The sequence below is a fragment of the Dermacentor silvarum genome, chromosome 7, assembly GCF_013339745.2.
Source record: "Dermacentor silvarum isolate Dsil-2018 chromosome 7, BIME_Dsil_1.4, whole genome shotgun sequence".
In the NCBI taxonomy this organism is placed as follows: Eukaryota; Metazoa; Arthropoda; class Arachnida; order Ixodida; family Ixodidae; genus Dermacentor; species Dermacentor silvarum.
The window spans coordinates 54,624,698-54,634,116 of NC_051160.1; the positions used below are offsets into that span (position 1 = coordinate 54,624,698).

Genomic DNA, 9,419 nt, shown 5'->3' on the forward strand with positions numbered 1-9,419 from the left:
CTCACATCTTTAGAATAAATACGGCCTTTAGGAACTAAGAAGCTAATTTTAGCATCCAGCGTCATCACCAAATGTAAAGCTAGAGGGAAAATACTGCCACTCCAACGAAAGATTCATTAAAGAACTGACGTTTCGATTCCAATTCGACACGTTCTTTAGGGTGGACAGGTTTTGGAGGCAAGTCTGCCGCAATGTTTACGTTTCAAATGTAAAACTGTCACTTGCAGAATACTGTCATTGATGTTTCACAGCAAAACGCATCAATGGTGTTTTTAGCCAATTAATCCAGTTACATCAATAAGTCAAGCTATCATTTTACTTTCTTAAGCTGTCACTTGTGGCTCTGTAATCACTGGTGGAGTTTCATAGTTGCTACGAAGCATACCTGGTATGTTGAAAAGCTCAGTGTAACCGGAGTTATCACGCAACTTCTTGATGTTAGCTTCAGAAAGCAGCACCTGCACATTTTGCGCTGGACGCTGTACAGCTGGGTCAACAGTTCTTTTTTGAAGCTTGAAGTTGATTGCCTCAGTTTCAGAGGGCTGGACGTTTCGAGTTGTATCCTTGTTCCATTTTGCAGCTACGTCGGTACAAGTCTTTCCAGTCGTGCCACGGGAAACAGCACAATCTATTTTCCAGAGTACGGCGCCTACATGGCTACAAACTCTGGCTTGTCCAGCCATGCAGGTGCAGCCTGCACGTAGAACTTCACCTTGCTTCTTTGTGGACACCCACACACGATGAGGCTTGCTATTTATAGCTTGTGAAGGCGTGACATCTGCCTTTAAAAGCACAATTTCTTCATTCACCTTGTGCAGGAGAACTTTGCTGACCCAGCCTGACAGCAAGGACTTGTAACATTGTACTTCTTGCAGGTCGCAGGCCTTCGAATGCACTAAATAATACACTATATCTGGTCCCCTAATTTCAGGCCAGTCCCGCATGTCCTCGGTCCATTCTTTAATGTCACCCTGATGGGCATAAACGAAGTTTTCTGCAAATAAAAACATAGGGTCAGTCACCCTATGTTTGCGTGTAAAGCACCGTTTTTTTCACATGCCCACTCATGCTCCTTAAGACTTCCCTGCAATTATTTTGCTAAGTACCTCTGCTACAATTGAGCTTCTGAAATAGCATGCCAGTGAAGAAGGACTTAGCATTTCAGTCTAATATGAACCAATGCACACATCAGTTACATAACACATTTTGGTAAACCGTTTTTGGCACATTTGGCACTTGCGAGAATTGTCAGCTCTTCGATGCAATATTTTCTCGTATGTAGTGGCAGAGACTACATTTGTTATTCTTTCAAACACTTCATTCCACTGCCCAATACGGGGGTCACACCCCAGACAACACTCGACGTTCTGATTACGTCCTCGGGACATCACTTGCAGGATTATCCCAGAATTGTCCTCATACGGACCTGTTGAGGATAACAGATCTGTTAGTCACTTGGAAGCTGTAATTATGTGAGTAAATGTTTTTTAATTGTTGATTTATTACGAAATAGAATTAACAATATCTAGTTACCATACATAAAAGATAATTAAGCAATTAAGTTATGATAACCTAGCTAATTATGATGTTTTGCCTAAACAGAAAGAACATCAGCATAATTAAGTCATCAATGCAGTTTTGGTAAACCAGGTATTTTCTTTAGCCGTCTCTGTTACGCACAGTTCGGCAAAAACAACAAGCGTTGTCAAGAATAACATTGCGATCGAGATCGGCACCCCCGCGTTTTTTTTTTTTTTGTCGCTGGCAACACTGGGAGGGAGACTGTCAAGTCAGAAGTCAAGTTAAGCCCCAACCTCCCATGCTGGCTCTCAATCAAAAAGATGGCGCCGAACTACAATGTACTAGAAGGGGGCAGTGGGCTCACTCTCCGGCGGAGGCAATATGAGCTTCTCCGATAGCCCAAGCGGCGGCGCTGCCGTCGGTTTCAATGGAACGTGGGTGTGACGGCGCAGCTGCCCAGTGCCCGCCCAGTGCCCGATCATATTAGTTGGAGTTGCTGAGCTGCGTTGTTTTTTCTGTGGACGTCGTCGCGTGGGTTTTCTTTTTCCTTCAGTGTGTTTTTTCGCACATAGCCTGCAAGAGATTAGTATGTCTTGCAGTAACTGAGCCATGCCGCGGCATCGACAAAACCACTGTTACGCGCCTGGGTGCCAAACAGGCTATGTTTATGTGAAGGATGGGCCGAAGTTGTCCTTGTTTGGTGTCCCGAAGGAAAAAATAGACGGAAAGAGTGGGAAAAGAACCTCCATAGAGCTGACAAGCCCCTGGACGACACGAGCGTAGTATGCGAGCTCCATTTCGAGCCACGTTTTGTGCTCAACTCCAACGCAGTTCCTGATCACTGTGAATTGTTTTTCTTTTTATGGTCTAGCTAGGTCAGTTAGCGAAGGAAACTGGGAGGAAGGTACACTGGCCTCCTTACTGGAAGTTGACTCTCTCGAAGCATCAGGTGACAGAAATGAGTGCAGTCAAACCGCTGCTAGCGCTACTGCCACAGAGGCCACACAAAACGTGGTACCTCAGCATTGCACGGGCCTGCGGGTTTCAAACGACCATAACCAGCACGTGGCCAGAAGCGACTCGAGGCTCACTTACCACATTGCGGGCTATGTTGCGCGGCAGTGTATTGTCAATTCCAGCACAAAATGCCAAGAATGCATAAAACTGCTCACTATGACGCCACCAGGCGAAAGTTTTCAACTTGCCTGGCTAACAAAATTCTGTGACCGAGGAGGCCTCCTTTATCCCTCCAGTCAGCTGTACGGCTTCGTGAAAAAGCTACAGGATCTTTTCACAGAATGCTTCTGTCAGAGTAAGCTACACTCTGACAACGTTATGGATATGCTGGCAGTTGTTAAGAGTAAGCTTTCCCTCGAAGTTGGCTGCAATGTGCACGCTCTGAGCCTCACAGCTAAAATTATTAGTTTTTACATTTTCACACGTCTGCATTTTTATGTGAAAGGAATTAACTGTGACAAGGCAGGAAAGTGGCAGAGGGCCAAGCAGCTGAAGTTGAGCCGTTGCACATGAGTTGAAGTGCATGAAACAATGGCTTGCTGTACTTCTTGCAAATAAAAGCTTTGTGCTAGCAACAGTCCTGTTATCTTCATTTTGCTTACCCTTAAATAGCTGTACATGAGCATAGGCCTGAGCCTTTGTCAAGTGAACTAGTTTTCACTTTCTGTTCAGGCCTGCCTACATTTCTTTATAAAAAAAGCTGATTTTATTTAACAATTGTGTGCCGGCGTATTGATAATAAAAGCAGGCTACTGTGAATATTTGGTCACCGTCCCTTTAAATCAAAATATTCTTTTAAATTTTTTTACGATTGCCCGATAATTCGGAAAATTCTACGGCCCCTTCCGCATAAGCAAAATCCGTCAGCGACGACCTCTTTGCACAAAAGGTCTAAGAGTTAGGATAGGCATCAAATTGCCCAAGAGTTGCCGTCTTCCTTTTCCGCAAGGTACTATTATGGCAAATATCATGTGGTCTAAACAAATATAGTGCTTGCTAAATATATGTAAAGACTCTCAAGTATGCCAAAATTAAAAACATATAAGAGTGTGAACTGCTTCGAACTGAAACCAACAGAAACGCAAGGAAAATCAAAGCTTCTGCGAGCAAAGCTTCCATTGAAGTTGCTAGTGGCGCCACCTCTCGGATGCGACGCTGACTGCGTCATAGGAGCGGCTGAGTAAGCCCACTGCCCCCTTCTAGTACAGCGTAGCCGAACGAAGCGGTCGCCGATTTTGAAGTTAGGACAACTGAAAATGATGTGGAGCCAGGCGTGATCGAATGCCGGTGAGTGCTGTCCAGCCTTCTGAAAACGGTGGTGTTTTGTGTTATGCCCGTGATGGAGGAAAGCAGTGAACGACAGTTTCGCCGGAAGCGAAAACGGCGCGTTGATGCGTGTGTTCATTTCTTAAGAGACGATCACAATGACTTCGCGGTGCCAGCATGCAGCGCCTCACATACAACGGAGTCCACACAGGCGGTGTGCGTTGTGTCCGGCGCAGATGATAGTGGTCGCGTGGTGAATGAGTGTGAAATGAATTTGGACAACAGGGACATAGCGCAATCTCCCGATTTGAGCGGAGAGCTAGCACGCTTTGTTCATGACAATTTGCAAGTTGTGTGTCAGCATGGTGTAGTGGACACTGGACCAGTGAGTGGCCTACTCGGCGGTTCCTTACGTGATGGCGACGTGGACGTGTCGCCTTCGACCTTTTTGTTGCAACATGATCAACGCCATCTCCAAAGCAATGATGTGCAAAGAAGCATGCAGGATATTGCATCTGATAGCGACGACAGCAATGTGTTGAACTTCCGGAAAAAGTTTCAAGCTTGGGCAGTTAAATCGCGATGCCCCCAGGCCGCGGTCACGTCACTATTGGCAGTGCTGCGAAGCCACAGTTGTCTCTTGTCCCTACCTTTGTCTGCTAGGACTCTTTTGCAAACTTCCAAATAGGGTCCTTAAAGTCAAAGAGCTAGCTGGAAGGAAATTTTACCATTTTGACCTAGAGGCAGGACTACGGCAAACACTTCTAGGCTGTGAGCACTTGCCTGCTGAGCTTAGTCTTAGCTTTAATATTGCTGGTCTGCCACTAGCTAAGAGCTCGAGAGACCAATTCTGGATTATCCTTGGCCGCATCCGAAATTTTGAAGACAGCGAACCATTTGTTGTCAGTGTTTTTTTTTGGCAACACCAAACCGCAAGATGCAAATGAGTTCTTGCAGTGCTATGTTAAGGAAAGCAAAGTACTGGTGGTGGAAGGCCTTTCTGTTGATGGTGTGTCAGTGCCTGTGAAGCTACATAGCATAATTTGTGATGCACCTGCTAAAGCCTTTGTCCTTTATATCAGGAGCCACGCAGGTTATTTCAGCTGCACAAAATGCACTGTGAAGGGAATGTATAGAGCAGGAAAAGTTTGTTTCCCGACTTTCGCTAAGACCCTCCGCACTGATAACACTTTTCGTAGCCAGAGTCAGGAGCAACACCACACAGGTCGCAGTATTTTGGAGGAACTCCCAATAGATATGGTAAAAGATGTGATCTTTGGACTACATGCACCTCGTCTGCTTAGGTGTCATGCAAAAACTCCTCGTTCTGTGGGTGCGCGGGCCGAAAGAAGTTAGACTTGGCTCTAATGTCAGAAGTGAAATCTCCGAGAGGGACATTAAACTTGCAAAGTTCATTCCTTCTGATTTTAATAGGAAGCCGCGAAGTCTTGTGGAGCTAGATCGCTGGAAAGCAACTGAACTTTGCTTCTTCTTACTGTATGGAGGGCCTTTAGTGTTGTCTTCTACAATCCCTTCCCACATGTCTTAGAATTTTCTTACACTACATGTAGCGATTACGATACTAGCCTCACCTAAGTCAACTGCAAGTGAGGTTAGTTATGCAGGTGACATTCTAAAATTTTTTGTTAGAAACTTTGACATATATGGACAAGAGCAAGTGTCGCACAATGTGCATGGCTTGTGCTACATAGCATCTGATGTGTTGCACCTAGGTCCCCTAGATGCTTGGAGTGCATTTCCCTTTGAAAACTATATGTCAACCATCAAAAGAATGATAAGAAAGCTTGAACTTGCCCTTGAGCAGCTCTGCAATAGATTGTCAGAGCAAAGAAATGTTCCAAAAAGAAATTTCTTGGTACCATCAGAAGTTCTATTCTCTGTAGAGCATAACTGTGGTCCATTGATTCTGCCGTTTCAAGGCCCGCAGTTTAAAAAGCCCACATTGCCTGGCAATGTTGTACTGGCAGCTGGCAAGAAGAACAGCTGCTGCACATTAAGTGATGGATCAATTCGTATTGTTGAGAACTTTGTAGATGATAACTTAGGCATACCCTTTGTGATAGGAAAAGCCTGAACTTGCCCTTGAGCAGCTCTGCAATAGATTGTCAGAGCAAAGAAATGTTCCAAAAAGAAATTTTTGGTACCATCAGAAGCTCTATTCTCTGTAGAGCATAACTGTGGTCCATTGATTCTGCCGTTTCAAGGCCCGCAGTTTAAAAAGGCCACATTGTCTGGCAATGTTGTACTGGCAGCTGGCAAGAAGAACAGCTGCTGCACATTAAGTGATGGATCAATTCGTATTGTTGAGAACTTTGTAGATGATAACTTAGGCATACCCTTTGTGATAGGAAGAGAGTTCCTCCAAAGGAGAGACTTGTAGGTGAGGCCTTGTGAATCAAGAATGCTTGGGATTTGCATTGTTTATCAGGTTTCTGGCTTGCGGTCCTGGCCAGTTGAGAGCATACTGCAGAAATGTCTGAGAGTGTTGTTCAGAAGAGAAAATATTGTATTTCCACTTTTGCATGCTGTTTTGCGATAGTTGTCATGTTGCTCTACTGTTATTGCAATCTTATTTTTCATGATTAGTGGAACCGCTTTTGGAAATAAACTGCTTTATTTTTTTCTTTTTGTGCAAGGGGGCCTTTACATTGTTGTAAAATTTCCGGAAGATGATGCTGTTGCCGTTATACACAAGAGAGAGAGAGAGAGAAGTTTAATGATGCGAAATGCAGAGAGGTCGGCCTGAGGTAAATTCCTCTAGCCAGCTACTCGGCGTTGGGGAAAGGGGAAGAGGGAAAGAAAGAGGGAAGAGACGCATGATGGGTGACGATTATGAGAGAAGGAGGATGTAAAACATACAAAACTGGATTGATGGCAACAGGTGCACGTGGCCTCCACAAACAAAGTACATAAAAAGCTTGTTGAAAGCTGGGGCCATGCCTGGAAATGAGTGGCTGAGACTGCCTTGTGAAGTGGTTGATGCATTTGGTAATATTTATTATTTTGTCTATTTCATATATGCAGGCTGCAGCCATGTTTAAAATTTTATGCACTATTCAAAGATGTAGACTTTGATGTAGACAATGATGTAGACAAAGATGTAGACAATGAGTGGCTGAGACAATTCTATTGAGAGTTGAACACCAAGAGCGCCAACTTGATGCCATTACACGGCAGCTGTGCAGTGGCCCTTCGGCAGTTGGCCCCGCAAGGGATGTGATATATAAAAACCATTTGAGAACGTCGAGGCATTTGAAGAACTTGATGCCGAGATTTATGTCAATGAAAGAATGAGGACGCGCCTGGTCTGATATTTTTTTTCTTTTCTGTACCTGCTGTATCAAATGTACTTGTGTATATGAAACTGACTCTAAAGTGCATGTTTTACAGATGCAGCAATTTTGTGGTCTAGGCGGCAGCAGCATTGGATCTGCAACACGGCGCATTTTAGGAATCTTACTAAGCCAAGAAGTGTCCGTGCAGTATAGTTGGCTTGGCATGAAGCGAAAAAAAACTTTTTCTGCATTGAAAGTGGCTGACACAATCACAAGTAAGGCATTGGCTGCTTGAATGTTTATATTGTAGACAAAAACAAACTTCGTAGAACCATTTCCTTTATCACTTTAAAAGTCAAAATCGTAGTGGTTTTTAAATTTCATAAATTTGTCAAGCTGAGGAGCGTTAAATCAGCTCAGCCAAGTATTGTACTTGAGCAAGTTAAAATAGCTAATGTGCAACTTCCTGTTTTGTACACCATAAGAGTATCTTCATCAAATAATTATATGATACTGGGTTTAATGTTTTGCTTTGGGGCGCTAAAACGTAAAATGATTCCAAACCGTTTTGATTCCAAACTCCTGACGTCAAATTTACGTAACCACCGACGCAAGCATCGGGCGGTAACGCGCAGCGTTGTCTTCACAACCCAATCAAGCACTCTCCTCGTTTATAGGATGTCACCTTTGTTCGCTTTCAAAGCCAATAACATTGTCTACACTCAGCGGTTTTTCCTATCTAATTGGCTGACAAGATGCGAGGAGCACGCTTTAGTGGAGAGGGTTTCGATGGGGACGAGCCAGCACAGTGAAAATAGATAACCGCATGAAGAGGGTGATGCCGGCTTCTCCGATTCGTCCGCTTCGCCTTACTTAGCTAGTGGTGGCTGGTCGAAAATCGCGGCGGCGTGAAACGGAAGGATAAGAATGGCGCTAAAACGAATCCTCAGCAAGGAAGAGTTGGCAGAGCGATGTCGTATGCATGCCGAAAGGGCTCGATAACGTTTTACTGCCACGCAAAAAGGTTTATCATGCGCAAATAAATACATGCTCACCGGCAGGTGCGAGTAGCGAGGGCCTGAGCGATCGGCGGGCAGCCATCTTTGATTCCTTTCGGAAATCGGTAGTCTGTGGCTTTTCAGAAAAATTCTCAATTTTGTTCGGCATATTAATGCATTTTTTTCGCGTACACGTTACTTTGACGTGGTGAGTTTTCGCAGTTTTGTGACGTCGCGTGACAGACAGACGAAGTGGGCGTAGCCAGATAACATTGGACCAATAGCAGAGAACTACTGGTGAAAAGACATCGAATCAGGAATGATTATTCTTCTTTTCTGCAGTTTAATCATGCATAATAGTGTGTACACGTTATATCAGATGGGGAGCTATTGCGGTTTTCGTGACGTCGCGTGACAGACAGGCGAAGTTGGGAGCGGCCCGAAAATGTTTTGACCAATCGTGGAGGCTGATTGCAGAAATTGGAATCAAAACAGTTTGGAATCATTTTACGTTATAGCGCCCTTGGGCTTGTATACACACAATGTTGCAAAAGTAATTTCCAATGCATCTTTCAGGGGCTATAATGCAAAACTATTCGACATCAAAACGAAGTGATGTAGAGAACGTAATAAAGGGGTGGCCGCGCCACTCTGGCGAAAAACAGAGCAAACAGCAGGCCAAGGCTGGCACACCTGAAGGTGAGTATTGTATTTAGGTTATCTTGAAAAATACTTGAAACAATATTGTTAAGCGTGAGCACTTAACATTTGGAGGTTAGTTACTGTTGTCGTGCTTATGGGCTTGATCCCCATATAACAATATAGATGCTGTATCCAACATAGCCACAAGGGCCTCCTGTTTAAGAAGTTGCACCTTGCTGTTTTCAGAACTGTCGTTATTAAGTGCTCATCATCACAATATATGACTTTCTTCTAGGCTCACTGGATGTGCACTCGGATTTTTCGGATTAGGTGCCTCAAAGTTCGAGTACAGAGCCCAATTCCAAGAGGAACCACACTTTGTTGAAGAAATATTGGTGGCCTTGGCGAGGGCCACTACAGATAGTAATAACAAAGTCTAGTCATTGGAAAACTGTTGTTTGTACTATTTGCTTTAGCAGTTACCATGACCACCCTTATGCATTACCTGCTACTGACACTTTTTATAACGAAGTAGATCCATTTTGTTGATACAGAAAAACCGTCATTTTCCTGCAGGCTAAATTTCATCCAGTTTTCAAAAGGCAGAATCCACATTATTTAGGCACCTTGCTCATGGCACCTTTCAACCTTGAGTCGTGCGATAAATGAAAATGGCCAA

General features: G+C 44.2%; 1 long non-coding RNA gene across 1 annotated transcript; it reads left to right on the plus strand.

Moving 5' to 3' along the window:
* The first annotated feature begins 7,088 nt into the window (after positions 1-7,088).
* On the plus strand, positions 7,089-9,184 carry LOC125946501 (uncharacterized). Its single transcript, XR_007467626.1, has 3 exons — positions 7,089-7,375; positions 8,675-8,797; positions 9,036-9,184. It is a non-coding gene; the product is annotated as an uncharacterized LOC125946501 (long non-coding RNA).
* The last annotated feature ends 235 nt before the right edge of the window (positions 9,185-9,419 follow it).